At 41.7% G+C, this 14,007-nt stretch overlaps 1 pseudogene across 1 annotated transcript; it reads right to left on the bottom strand.

Annotated features, from left to right (window-relative positions):
* Window positions 1–8,442: 8,442 nt before the first annotated feature.
* On the bottom strand, window positions 8,443–13,159 carry LOC309620157 (rho GTPase-activating protein 12 pseudogene; annotated as a pseudogene). Its single transcript has 2 exons — window positions 13,022–13,159; window positions 8,443–12,916 (listed from the first exon to the last, which is right to left on the bottom strand). The product of its transcript is annotated as a rho GTPase-activating protein 12 pseudogene (transcript).
* Between the last annotated feature and the right edge of the window lie 848 nt (window positions 13,160–14,007).

Genomic DNA, 14,007 nt, shown 5'->3' with positions numbered 1-14,007 from the left:
CTGTTGAATCAACAGCTCTCTCAGCTGCCTTTCTCCTAGCAGCGCCTTCCAGCTTTGCAATTCCAGTCTCCACCTCACGTCAGGTGGGACCTCAGATGCCAAGAGCAGTCAGCCTCCTCCCCCTGCAACTCTCTGAGGGCTGCGGGACCAGAGCTAGATCTCATCCTCTCCCCTCTGGCCCATGCGACTTGTCTCCCTCCTAAACCATCTGTCACAATTAAGCATAACAACAGAAACTCTTAAAATTGAGCCCATACAAGCTCCTCTTTCTATTGTTCCTCAATATCCTGGGGCCCAGAAGATAAGATTGAGCAAGAAGCCTGGGGGGAAATTTCCCCCCAGGCTCCACCACTCACTAGTGCTTAGAATTCTCTCAGGAGTCTGATTTCTTCCTAATGTGTGACTCCCAGAATCCCTAGGTAATTACAAATAGTTCTGATAAGGAGAACACAGAGTACCAGTCACTCGAACTGCAGCGTGAATGTGTTTATCATATCTTTTTGCAATGAGACAGAAGGATATGTGAATCAGGAGACATGAGAATATCTCACACTGTAACAGAATGGATGTACTCCACCAAAGGTAGCTGTAAAGGAAGTTCTAGTTCTTCATTAACTGTTTCCTTTCTCTCTTTTTCCTTCTTTCTTTCCTTCCTTCCTCCCTCCTTTCCTTTCCTTTCCTTTCCTTTCCTTTCTTTCCTTTCCAGGAGATTATTTCATTCTCATTGTGGTGTGAAAGATTGATGGGCAGAATTTCCCTGAGCCAGTAAAAAGCCAGTTAATATAAATCATCACTAACCCCCTTCCTTCCTCCCTTCCTTCCTCCTTCCTTCCTTCCTTCCTCCTTCCTTCCTTCCTCCCTCCCTCCCTCTCCCCTCTTTCCATTTGGAAGGCTATAATGAACGAACTCATTATGGGGGAAATTCCTTCCATAGGCCTAGTTTAACTGTCCGATAACAGTTTAGTGGGACTTCAGTGGGAGGAACAGGAGAGGCTGTGAATGGCAGAGGGGTTCCTGCTCTTATCTGAGACCGTCCCACTAGGATTTAGCTGCTGTGTAAAGCCTGATATCCGAGGGGGGTTAAGACTGGTGGTGGAACCCAGCATGTGCTGCTGGTTTTAGTGGGAGGAGGGTTTTTGCAATTCTTTTGGAGCCTAACTACCCCTTTAACCATCAACCTCCATCTCCTGGGCAATGCCAGGAGTTTCTGTCTCCTCACTTGTGCCTTCCAGAACTGTTTCTCACACACTCCTTCCACTTTTAAAAATTAATAGACTATCTTTTAGAGCAGTTTTAAGTTTACAGAAAAACTGAGCAGAAAGCACATGTACCCCCCTCTCCCTCCACACCAGTTGCCTCTATTATTAATATCTTGAATTAGTGCGCTATGTTAGTTACAATCAATGAACCAATAATAATATATTATTATTAAATAAAGTCCATAGCTTTCATCAGGGTTCACTCTTTGTACTGTACAGTTCTCTGCATTTTGATAAGTGTATAATACTGTATCCACCATTACAGTATCATACAGAATAGTTTCACTGCCCTAAAAATCCCCTGTGCTCTACCTATTCATGCCTCCCCTTTAGCCCCAGCCCCTGGCAACCACTAATCTTTCTACTCTTTATAGTTTTGCCTTTTTTAGAATGTGATATAGTTGGAATTATGTAGTATGTAGCCTTTTCAGACTGGCTTCTTTCACTTAGAGATATGCATTAAGTGATATTAAGTGTCTTTTCATGGCATGAGTGCTCATTTCTTTTCATTGCCGAAGAATATTCTATCATCTGGATGTACCAGATTTTATTTATTTGCCTATTGGAAGATATATTGATTGCTTCTAAGTTTTGGCAATTATAAAGAAAGCTGCAATAAGCATTGTGTGCAGGTTTTTGTGTGGACCTAAGTTTTCAACTCGTTTGAAAACTACTAAGGAGTGTGGTTGCAGGATTATACGGTAAGACTATGTTTAGCTTTGTGAGAAACTGCCAAATTGTCTTCCAAAGTGGTTGTACCATTTTGCCTTCCCACCAGCAATAAATGAGAGTTCCTGTTGCTCCACATCCTCCTTGCCAGCATTTGGTGGTGTTAATGTTCTGGGTTTTAGCCATTCTAATAGGTGTGTAGTGAATGGCATCCCGTTGTTTTAATTTGCCATTCCCTAATGACATGATGTTGAGCATCTTTTCATATGCTAACTTGCCACCTATATATCTCCGGTGAGGTTTCTTCTCAGATCTTTCACCCATTTTTAAATTAGGTTGTTTCCTAAGTTTTAAGAGTTTCCTATATTTGGATATTAGTCCTTTATCTCTCATGTGTTTTGGAAATATTTTTTTCCCAGTCTGTGGCTTGTTTTTTCATTCTCTTAAGAGTGTCTTTAACAGGGAAGACTTTTTAATTTTAATGAAGTCCAACTTACTAATTTTTTCTTTCATGGACTATGCTTTAGGTATTGTATCTAAAAATCATCACCAAACCCAAGGTCACCTACATTTTCTCTTATGTTATCTACTAGAAATTTTGTGGTTTTGCACTTTACATATAGGTCTAAGATCCATTTTGAGTTAATTTTTGTGAAAAGTGTAAGGTCAGTGTCTATGTTCTCTCTCTCTCTTTTGTTTCTTTTGCTTGTGGGTGTTTAGTTATTCCAGCACCATTTGTTGAAAGGGCTATCCTTTCTTCATTGAATTGCCTTTATCTTTCTGTCAAAGATCAGTTAGCTATATTTGTGTGGGTCTATTTCTTTTTCTCTTCCAGTTTTATTGAGATATAATTGGCATACAGCACATTGTATTAGTAAGGTGTACAGCATACTAATTTGACTTATATACAACATGAAATGATTACCACAAACCACAATAGTTTAGTGAACAGCCATCATTTCATATAGATACAAAATTAAAGAAATAGAAAAACATATTTTTCCTTGTGATGAGAACTCTTGGGATTTACCCTCTTAACAACTTTCATGTATAACATACAGCAGTGTTCATTATATTTATCATGTTGTACATTACATCCCTAGTACTTATTTACTTATAAATAGAAGTTTGTATCTTTTGACCACCTTCATCCAATTCCCCCTCCACTCCCCCTCTGCCTCTGGTAACTACAAATCTGATCTCTTTTTCTACGGGTTTCCTTGTATGTTTGTTTGCTTTTGAAGTATAATTTACCTACAACACTATGTTAGTTCCTGTTGTACAACATAGTGATTTGATATTTCTATACATTTCAAAATGATCACGACAACAAGTCTAGTTACCATCTGTCACCCTACAAAGATATTACATAATTATCGACTATATTCCCCACACTGTACATTTCATACCAGTGACTCATTTATTTTGCAACTGGAATTTTGTACCTCTTAATCTCCCTCACCGATTTCTCTCCTCTCCCCACTCTCTGTGGGTCTACATCTGGGTGCTCTATTCTGTTATGTTGATTTATTTGTCTATTCCTTTCCCAATACCACATTGTCTTGATTACAGTAGGTCTTGAAGTTGGAGAGTGTCAGTCTTTTGACTTTATTCTTCATCTTTTTCTTCATATTGTGTTGTTTATTCTGGGTCTTAATACCTTAGCATATATACTTTAGAATCAGTTTGTCAATATCCACAAAGTAATGCTCTGGTATTTTGATTGGGATTGAGTTAAGTCTATAAATCAAGTTGGGAAGATCTTTGCATCTATGTTTATGAGAGATATTGGTTTGTACTTTTCCTTTCTTGTAATGTCTTTGTTTGGATTTAATATTAGGGTGATGGTGACCTCACAGGACAAGTTAGGATGGGTTTCCTCTGCTTCTATTTTCTGAAACACATTGTAGAGAATTGATATCATTTTTCTTAAATGTTCGGTAGAATTCACCAGTCAAACCATCTGGGCCTGTTGCTTTCTCCTTTGGAAGGTTATTAATTATTGATTCAATTTCTTTAGTCAATATAGGCCTTTTCAGATTATCTATTTCTCCTTGTCTGAGTTTCCGTAACTGTGTCTTTCAAGGAATTGGTCCATTTCATCTGAGTTATCAAATTGGTGGGCATAGAGTTATCGTTAATATTCCTTTGTTTTCTTTTTAATTTCCATGGGATGCCCTCTACTTTTACCCCGTTCATTCATTTAAAAATTATGTGTTGAGCACTTACTGTTAAAAACATGAGGGGCTTCCCTGGTGGCGCAGTGGTTGAGAATCTGCCTGCTAATGCAGGGGACACGGGTTCGAGCCCTGGTCTGGGAAGATCCCACATGCCGCGGAGCAACTAGGCCCGTGAGCCACAATTACTGAGCCTGCGCGTCTGGAGCCTGTGCTCCGCAACAAGAGAGGCCACGATAGCGAGAGGCCCGCGCACCGCGATGAAGAGTGGCCCACGCTTGCCGCAATTAGAGGAAGCCCTCGCACAGAAACGAAGACCCAACACAGCCATAAATAAATAAATAAATAAATAAATAAATAAATAAATAAATAAATAAAACTTATTAAAAAAACATGAATTCAGCATACATTCATTGAATGTCTATTATATGCTAGGTACTGTGGTAAGGTTAGGGATAGCATGGCATTGTCCTCTTGGAACTTACATTCTAGTGAGGAAGATCGAGTTTGAATAAATAAATAGATACATCAAACAATTGCAATTGTAGTGGATGCTAAAGAAGGAAATAAACAGTCAGGAGAAAACTTCTATAGCAAGGGTGGGCTGGGAAACCTCTCTAAGGAGGTGACATTTTAGCCGAGAATTAAAAACTGAGAAGGATCCAGCCTTGAGAAAAGCCTAGGAAAGAGCACTGCAGGCAAAAGGAACCACATGGATGAAGACCCTCCAGAGAAGGAAGAGCTCACATAGGAGAAGATGAAATCAATTCAGTGTGTCTAGAGCATAGTGAGCAATGGAGACAGTAGCCCCAGAAGAGCTCTGAGAGGTAGGCAGGGGCTTGATCCTGGAGGACCTTATAAGTCATGGGAAGGAGTTTGGATTTTCTAAGTGAAATGGGAAGCTTTTGAAGGATTTTAAGCAGGAGAGTGACATGATCTGATTTACATTTTTAAAAGATCACTCTGTGATCTTTCCTTACAGCTGTGAGGAAAATAGAACAGAAGGAAATGAGAGGGAACAAGAGAGAACAAGCAGGGAAACCAGATAGGAGCTATGACTTTTGTCTAGGCAGAAGGAGCTGGGTGCCTGGACTTAAGCAGGGAGGGCAGTGACAGTTGAAATGGGGAGAAGTAAAAATGAATGAATTGGGATCTATTTTGCCAAGCACAGGACTGGACATTACAAGCTGCATTAGCCGGGCCATCCACGGAAGGATGCCTTTCTCTACCTCCAGTTTGAGGATTTCTTCCTCAGGAACCCCAGTTGCTCAGGAGCCACAAAGTGACCCCATTGGTTCCTCATATTATCCCAATAAGCTCTGGGAGTGACTATTATAGTTCCCTGGGCTTATCAATGACATATGTTCGGGGACCACAATTTGCATCTCAAACAGGTGTTTCTACATTCTGGGCACATTCCAAATAGTGCGGCCCTGAGGATCTGTGTTCTCATCTCTCCCAGGTGGGTGACATTTAGAATGATTATTGTTCAGCAGCACTCAGACTTCTACTAAATGGTATGGCAGAAGGAAGAACCTTGACTATCAGCGTGATTAGACAGTGGAATGGATTGCCAGAGGAGGTTATGAAGTTTCCTCCAGCCAGACAAGCTGCTGAAATATGAAGACATTATGTACCAACGTGAGCAGCATCCTTATATTCTAAGGGTGGGTAGAGAAAGCAATTCAAGTGACAAGGGGAGTAAGGTGGAAGGACACGGTCAGGTCTAGGTCATGGGTTCCTGCCAAACAACGCAAGCCAGGACTCACAGCCAGGCTGGGCCAGCAGGTGAATAGGGGAGCTAGAATGAATGCCCAGGGAGCTAGTTACCGTGAGTTATGAGGTTGAAGCCAAGGTCTGAATCCAGGGTGTAAAACCAGACTGGAGGACACAGACAAGGCCTGGAGTCTGAATAGACAGGAAAGAGTAATCCTGCAGAGGTCCAAACCAGGCAGAAAGCAGTGTCAGGAGAATCCTGGTCTAATGGTGGTATTGGTCTTTGGCTGGGCTTCAAGCTAAGAAGAGAGAAATAGGTGGAGATAAAATCAGAGTGGGACAGGTATCTCCTGAATCAGAACAGCTAGGTGGGTCCACATCATAGCTCAGCCAAGGATGTGCCACTGGATCTCAGAAATGGGACCCATCTGCCCTCTGCTTTATTTCGAAGCTTCCCAGAGAGAGGCAGTTTCACAGATTTTTGTGACTTCAGCACAATGCTACGGGCTCTGGGGGATGAGGCCTCGCTGGGTGATCTACTGCCCCTATTTTCTGTAGTCTGTGGACATCCTTTTGACGTGGCAAACAGATTGGAAGTAAAATCAAGTTCACAACATAATCACAAAGAGGAATTTCTCGGACTCTGCCCTTGCCTGTATTTGCCCTTCTTCAAAGCCTTTCACTAATCCTACTATTTCAGCGAGTCTCCCAGAGGTCTGTGACACAGGTTCATTAACGATATCCTTTCACCTCCCCAGTGGCTTCCACCATTTCCCCCTTTCCTTCTCTAGCTCCCTGGGGTGATAATCTGCTGCCAAGACTTCTGATGCCTGTAACAAAGGCATTGATGCATTGAGGTGGCCGCTGCTCCTGCTGTCGCAAAGCTGCTTCTCACCCAACTGGAACTACTAAAGCCAGTGCTTCTGATGTGCCCTGTGTACTCAATGCCCCACAGAGATTTTAGTGAAATAGTCCTTTAAATTGGTACTTACCCTTACAAAGCCCTCTCTACTTAGGACTCAGGTATGAGTCCCGGGAGGCAGATCAGAAGATAACCAGGGTAGTGGCCTCTGGTGGGTATTGTGTTGTCGTTGTTGTTATTTGGTTTTCGCTCCTCCCAGCAAACTTTCCCACTCCCCTTCAACTGGTTATAGCCTCTACTTCTGGCCTCAGGGATAAGTATGTGAACTAGAGCTGGCCACTCACAAAACATCCATTCTCTTAGCAACAGTGATTGGACCGAATGATGGGCACATGACCAAAAAAAAAAGGCCATTCAGAAATGTTCCCTGGGATAGATCCATGGACTCTGGGAGATAGAATTTCTCTTCGTGAGGCTTTGCCTGCTGACAGCCATGTCTCTTTCAATATGGAGAAGACCAGTCTGCAAGAAAGGATGAGACAAATGTGGAAAGAGAAGCAGAGATAAGCAGAGATGAAATATAGACCCAGAGAGTTCTGGCAATGTTGAGTCTCCAACCTTGGTTCCTTCCTAGCCTTCTGAACCAAAGCAATCATTTTTTTTTTTCTGCTTAAGGTGGGTTGAGTTGGGTTTCTGTTGTTTCTTATTTTTAAATGTCCTGATTAATTACAACCTGAGAGTTATACTCAACATCTTCCCTCCCCCTCAACTCTGAGGTCTAGGAGGGATCTTAGATGTCCATTCTTTCTTCCATTAGGATGACATCTTTCCTGCGAAGCTCTTTCAGCTTCTAAACACATAGTTTCTCAGTGGACCCACCTCCTAGACCCTCCAGACAGAACAATACATATGTGAATCCAAGGGTGAATCCAATTTAGGCTGCTAAGTTAGGCCCCTTCCACATAATCACTCATTTAACAAATATTTATTGAGCTCTTACTATGTGCCAGACACTGTTCTAGGAGCTGAGAATATAGAAGTGAATAAAATAGACAACATTTCTACCCTCATGAAGCCTGTATTCTGATGATAATTAGATAACAAATAATTACACATATAATTTAATCTCATCAGTGTTATAAAGAAAAATGGAGCAGGTTAATAAGATAGGAAGTGATGGGGTAGAGTGCTATTTTAGGCAGTATGAGCTGGGGAGGCCCTCCAAGGAGTGAACAGTCGTGAATAAAATGTGGATACGAGTCATGTGGATATTTAGGAGAAACATAGTTTAGGCTAGGGAGACAGGAAGTACGAAGGCCTGGAGGTGCCTGACATGTTCAAAAACAGCAAAGGAGGTCAGTGAAGTAAGGTGAGTTAAAAGGAGGAGTGGTAGGAAATGAGGCCAGAGAGGTAGCCAAGGGCCAATCTGCAGCAGGCCTTGGAGGTTGGGGTAAGAACTTTGTATTTTTCCCTAATTGTGATGAGAAGCTATTAGAGTGTTTTGATCTGGGGACTGGCAGTATCAGATTGACCTTTTACAAGCATCCCTCTGGCTGTGGTGGAGATAATGGATTGTAGGGGGTGAAACAGGGAGGCAAGACAGGAGATTACTGTGTGAGTCCAAGTAAGAGATGATGGTGGTTTCAACTAGGGTGGCAGCAAGGGAAGCAGTGAAAAGTAGGTGGATTCAGCATCTAGTTTTCTTTTTTTTTTTTGGTTTTTTTATGACCAGAAAACAAGTGAGAATTTTTAATTCACAGAGGATGAAAACACAAGACACTGATCTCATTATACATACAATATTACAATAAGCTGATTAGCTGTGGACTATTAAAACATTTAAGACTTCACATACACACGTGTACTTTGAAACAAGAAACACAGGACAATTTTAATCTTTGATATGTCATAACTACCAAGAGAAAGAACACTGATTTGAGTCTAATTGTTTTCCTGGCATGCAATCACTATACAGGCCAGGCCGAAAGCATACTGTATATTGTTAAGGACATCTTTAGGCAAACATAAACATTCTCATTTGGGAGCTTTTTCTCCCTACCCAAAACAATCTGCTTTTCCATCGCTGTCAAGTAGCTTGGTTTGTTATCAATTTAACCAGATCACGACAACAAACAACATTTTCACCACAAAACTCAGGTGAGAGGTTTTTACACAGGTCATACAAAAAATATTTGTTCCCAAGAAAAGCAATCTGTAAGTTATAGATGCAACCCTAAGAAAAAGAGTCTTGGTTACAAATCATTCACTTTCAAATATTGATGAAGAAATAAAGAATGGAGGGGTGGGTAGGGGTGGGTGGCAGAGGCAGTGGCATGGCAAGAAGCACAAAAGCACAAAAGGTGTGAAATGAGGAAAATATTTGCCACAGGAAATACTGGATTCAGTTGATTTTTTTTTTAAATGAGGTATCATAAGAGTGTGCCAGTAAATGCAAAAACAAAACAAAATTAAAAACCAAAATGCACATTTCCAATGGAAAAACCTCTAAACCTCTTATAGTTTTCTTTATTCAGATTAGACATTTCATATACAGCAGTTAATCTAGAAAAATACATTTAAAAAAATCTTCAGCAGACCATGCTCTCTGTAACAAAACTTTCCAAACCCTGTTTTATTATACAAACCAATCTACAATAGTAGTGTAAAAAGAAATTCTCAAGTTTAGCAATGTCATTTTCGATCTGACATCCATCTAATTTACATATGGGTTTCCACTATTCGTATTGCAGAGTTAGAATTCTGTAATAAATTTTTTCTAATGTATTCTGTACATATTAAATAATCTAAAAGGTTCCTCTTGTAGTGCATTTACTATTTAGCAAGTCTATTCAGCATTTTTCCAGTACCATTTGCATTACAGTGATTTGCCTGTAAATGTAATTAAAATCTAAAAGTACACACAGTTAACTTTCTCAAATAACGGTCTATTTCTGGAGGGAACCTAATATTCACGGAAAAGAATTACCAATATCGTGATTAGAAATGAGGGGTTAGAATGCACTCTGAGACTATATAGCACAATTATAAACATAAGCTAAAGGACAGTGAGTCTTTAGCCTGTATTTACATCAAATAATGTTGGTTTCCACAGGGTCATACCAAGAACTCAGTATGGCACTAGATAGGATTGTTAGCTACAAGTCAGTGTAGCACAGACAGCCCCCAAATACCCTGAACTGGCTTATGCTAAATTAAAGTCCAGTATATTACAGTGTTTTAAGTACTATTTGTGTGCTGCTGTGCTACTCCGTAAAGACAGCAAGCCTTCATCAAGGGATCGCATCTGGGTTATAATGGGTCCTAGCAATCAGAATGCCACTGTATGCAGAAACGCTGAAAAAAAAATACACAGGTTTCAAAACAGATATACTTCATTTTGTTTAAAATGCCCAGGAGCATTTTCAAAATAACTGATAGTAAGTATTGTTCTATAGAGTGATGAACCTATTGAATCATGAGAAGAAATTCTACATTATCCAGTTTGAGGAGAAAAAATGTAGTATTCTTACCAAATTATCCAGTGTATATGACTGGTTAGAATCGCAAGTTTTGATTTTTACTGAAATTCAGAGTATGAAATGCAAACATTCAGGATAAAATTAATTCAAACGTACACACAGTTCTATCAACTTGCAACAAAGCAGCAAATATGAGGGCCTATCACACATCTGGACTCTCCCATTCCTTTCTGATCCCTCAGAAAAGTGCAAAATCAAAGAGTCACTGCTTGGTCCAAACATAAAATACATCAGGTATAAGGACTTGGAATCTGATGAAATCCGGCTTCTATTCCACAGGTTGTCTTCAGTAAGAGTCAACGTCCAAAGATGGAATTTATCTCAAGAAGAATTAACTCTACAAACTGATTCTGGTAGACGGTATGAACTGCTATGTTACCAGTCTCTTTCTCTGGCTTTAACAGAGTGGGACCAGACACAATTGCTATACTCTGATATGTCATTCTGTTTTTTTCTCCATTTTCTATAACTCTTTTGAGATGTCTAAACAGAGTCTGCATTGTGTCCTGATTTGGCTTTGGCAACTGTTTGATTAGATCCTTCACAGCAGAGACACGCTGTCTTGGTTCTTGTTTAACTGCATTAACAAAATCATTAAAATGATCAAATGTAAGGAGAGGTTCTGGTAATTCTCAAAAAAACATTTTCAGTGCTCCAGTGATGACATGAATATCTTCCCATTTACTATCCTTCAAGTCCAATTTCTCATCGTGGTTGACTGCAAACCTCAGCTTCTGGATCACTGCAAGGTTGCCACTAACTCTGTAAATCCCATTAACATCCAACCCATATTGTTCAACATGTTCAATGCACAATTTCACAAATTTTGGCACTGTGCCATTCTCTCTCTGACACAGATTAGCAAGATTGGCTCCAAATACCTGATCTTTAACATAACCGTTTTCACGAACAGCTTGCAAAGTGGGGCATCGTGTAAGAAACTTCTTTAAGTTTTTCTTGTTTTTCTTCTGTTCTGAAGAATCTATGCTAGATACTTTTGTGGAACGCAATTTCTTCAGATCCTTATTGTCCTTTCTTTATCGTGCTTTTCTATTCCCGGTGAATCTGGTATATCGTCCTCAATTGCTTCATCGGGTTCTACTGTCTGATTACTGATAGTGCTACTAAGAACTTTAAAACCACTCATTGATAACAGCGTCATTATCAAACTGAATCAGCAGTTCTGTTCCTTGACGGGTTTTCAGCTCAAATACATTCTTTTTGCTGGATTTATCCTTTGAAGCCATCTCAATCGTCGCCCCCTTAAAGTCCACTGTGAACTCTGGTTTGGATTGATTACTCCCAAATCAGCTTGTGCGACTTCCTTGAGTTCTGGTAAACAGTAAAGATGAACCCTGCAACACGGCCCAAGAAGACAATCAGTTCTTTCGAACCTTTTTCCCATTTTCCGTAACTTTTGTTGCATTTAATAATCCATATTTCTCTTGACCCTTTGGACTGCTGGCTGTATCTTGGTTCTTTGGTGAAGAGGGAGAAGACTCATTTTCAGAGTAGCAGGGTTTTGAGCCAGTTGGAGATTCCTTGTCATTGGTGTCCAACACAATGGTGCTATGTCTCCACTTTGTTAACACTATTGGTTCTTGCAGCCGCCTGTCCAGACTCCTACTTTCAATAATTTCTCTTTGCTGCTGAGATGAGGCATTATACTTTGGCAACTCCCATTCTGACCGAGATCCATCTGCACTGTAGTAATATTGTCTACCTTGATCGTCAACTTGCTTGAGCCACTCTTGATCTCTTGGACTTTGGGAATCTCCTTTGCTTATGTTTGTATCTCGAGTCCAACGAGGGGGTTTCCAAGTTCTTTCCTGTGTTCCTCTGTTATAGTAATAACAATGCCCTGAACTATCTTTATGAGGTTCCCATTCTCCATTAATCTGAATTGCTGGGCTTCCGGGGATTGGGGGGGAGAGACGACTGGGATATTTTCAGTTCTTGCAGGTTAGTGTAGACAGGAGAATCTGGCCGCCCTTGATTTGGAGGTGTTGTCGCCCTTATCTGCTCAGTGGAGCTGCTGCTAAGCTCATCACCGGACTCTGAATCCTCATGTATCCGTTCTGAGGCTTCTCCTGCTGAATCACAAGACTGTTCCTGGGAGAAGCCAGCTTTCTCTACGTCCGAGAACTCTGGACCGGGAAAGTGACCAAATAAGCGTGTCCTATTCTGGCCAGAAACTTTGGGAGAATGTGAGTCACTGTTGAACTTTCCATTATTATGGGTCAGGTTCAGGCTGAGGTTGACAGTCTGACCTGGAATATAATTGGGTCCAAAATTCTGATTGGCATCACGAATAAGACCTGTTCCTTGAACAGACGGCAATGGCTTTCCAAAACTTGAAAGCTCGGGCAATTTGTTCACATTTTCTGTTGACCTCTGAAGATGGAGACTCTGCATCGTTTTCACAGAATGATTCGGCAGCCCCGCTGTCTGTTGCACAGGCGGCATCAGGGCTCTGCGGCCGACCTCCCTCACATACTGGGCAGGCACACAAAACGCTTTGGAGTTCTCATCCAGCTTGACCTGCCACCAGTCATCGCTGGTCTTCTTCACCAGGATGTATCGCTCCCCTTGTTTTATCACGACCTTTCTGTCCTTCGCTTCGCATTCTTAATCATACTCCACTTCAATATACACGTGCCCTGGAACAATCTTCCCACCTCTGTCAGCCGTTTTCTTTCCATAATATTCACCTCTCAAAAAGGATGCTTTGCCACATTATGACTCTGTGGCTTGTTGGAGCAATATGGCTTAGAAGGAGAACTAAACATCCAGTCTTACGTTTAAACCGAGGGCCCGGTGGCCTCGCGGGGGCCGGCTCCCTCCTGGCCGCTCGGCGGCGGCGGCGGGGAGCCCAGGCGAGCCCGAAGGGCGCTCGCTCGGCCGCAGCCGGGCCAGCGGGTCCCCATCAGCATCCATTTTAAAGGCAAAGCCAGTTAAAGCGAGTAAGCCGTGCTGATGAATTGGACAGGGAGTGTGAGAGAGGGTCAAGGATGACTCCCAGTGTCTCAGCCTGAGCAACTAGGTTAATCGGGGTGACGTTTTTTGAGATGGGGAAGAATGAGAGAGGCACAGGTTCAGGAATGGGGGAAATCCTCAGTTGAGTTTGGGACCTTTTAAATTTGAGGAGCCAATTAGGCGTCTAAATGCAGATGTGAAGAAGTTTGGAGAAAGGAAATATATATCAAACAAAGGGGTGCAAAGTGGTTGGATGGAAAGGGGGAGTTTCGGAGAAGCAAGAAGAGTTCCAGCAACACCCAGGCAGAGCACATCACGCTGCCAAAAATGGAAAGAGAGACCACCCTGGCGGTCCAGTGGGGAAGACCCTGTGCTCCCAACGCAGGGGGCCCAGGTTCGACCCCTGGTCGGGGAACTAAGATCCCACATGCTGCTGCAACCAAGACCCGGCGCAGCCAAATAAAAAAAAAAAATGGAAAGAGGGCAGATACACTTTTTTTTTTCTCATTATCTCCCTAACCAGGGCCTGGCAAAAATTCAAGCTATATTAATTGAAGGGGGTTTTGTTACTGTAAATCAAGATAGGTAAAGGGACAGAGACTCTTCTAGCATCATAATCCACCAAAAAGGCATGCCAAGAGAATGTCAATGGCAGTGTGGAATGTTCAGCTTTCTCAAAGAGATTCCACCCCGAGGCCAGCCTTTGGTTTCTGCTCTCTCCATCCCCCTCCACTCACAGGACTGGAGAGGCTTCTTCATCTCCATTCAACTTTGGAACTGGATGGAGCTGAGTGACTACCCAATTTAGA

Source organism: Balaenoptera borealis (genome assembly GCF_965194805.1).
Source record: "Balaenoptera borealis genome assembly, chromosome: X".
Lineage (NCBI taxonomy): Eukaryota > Metazoa > Chordata > Mammalia > Artiodactyla > Balaenopteridae > Balaenoptera > Balaenoptera borealis.
This window is presented reverse-complemented; position numbering and strand designations above follow the sequence as displayed.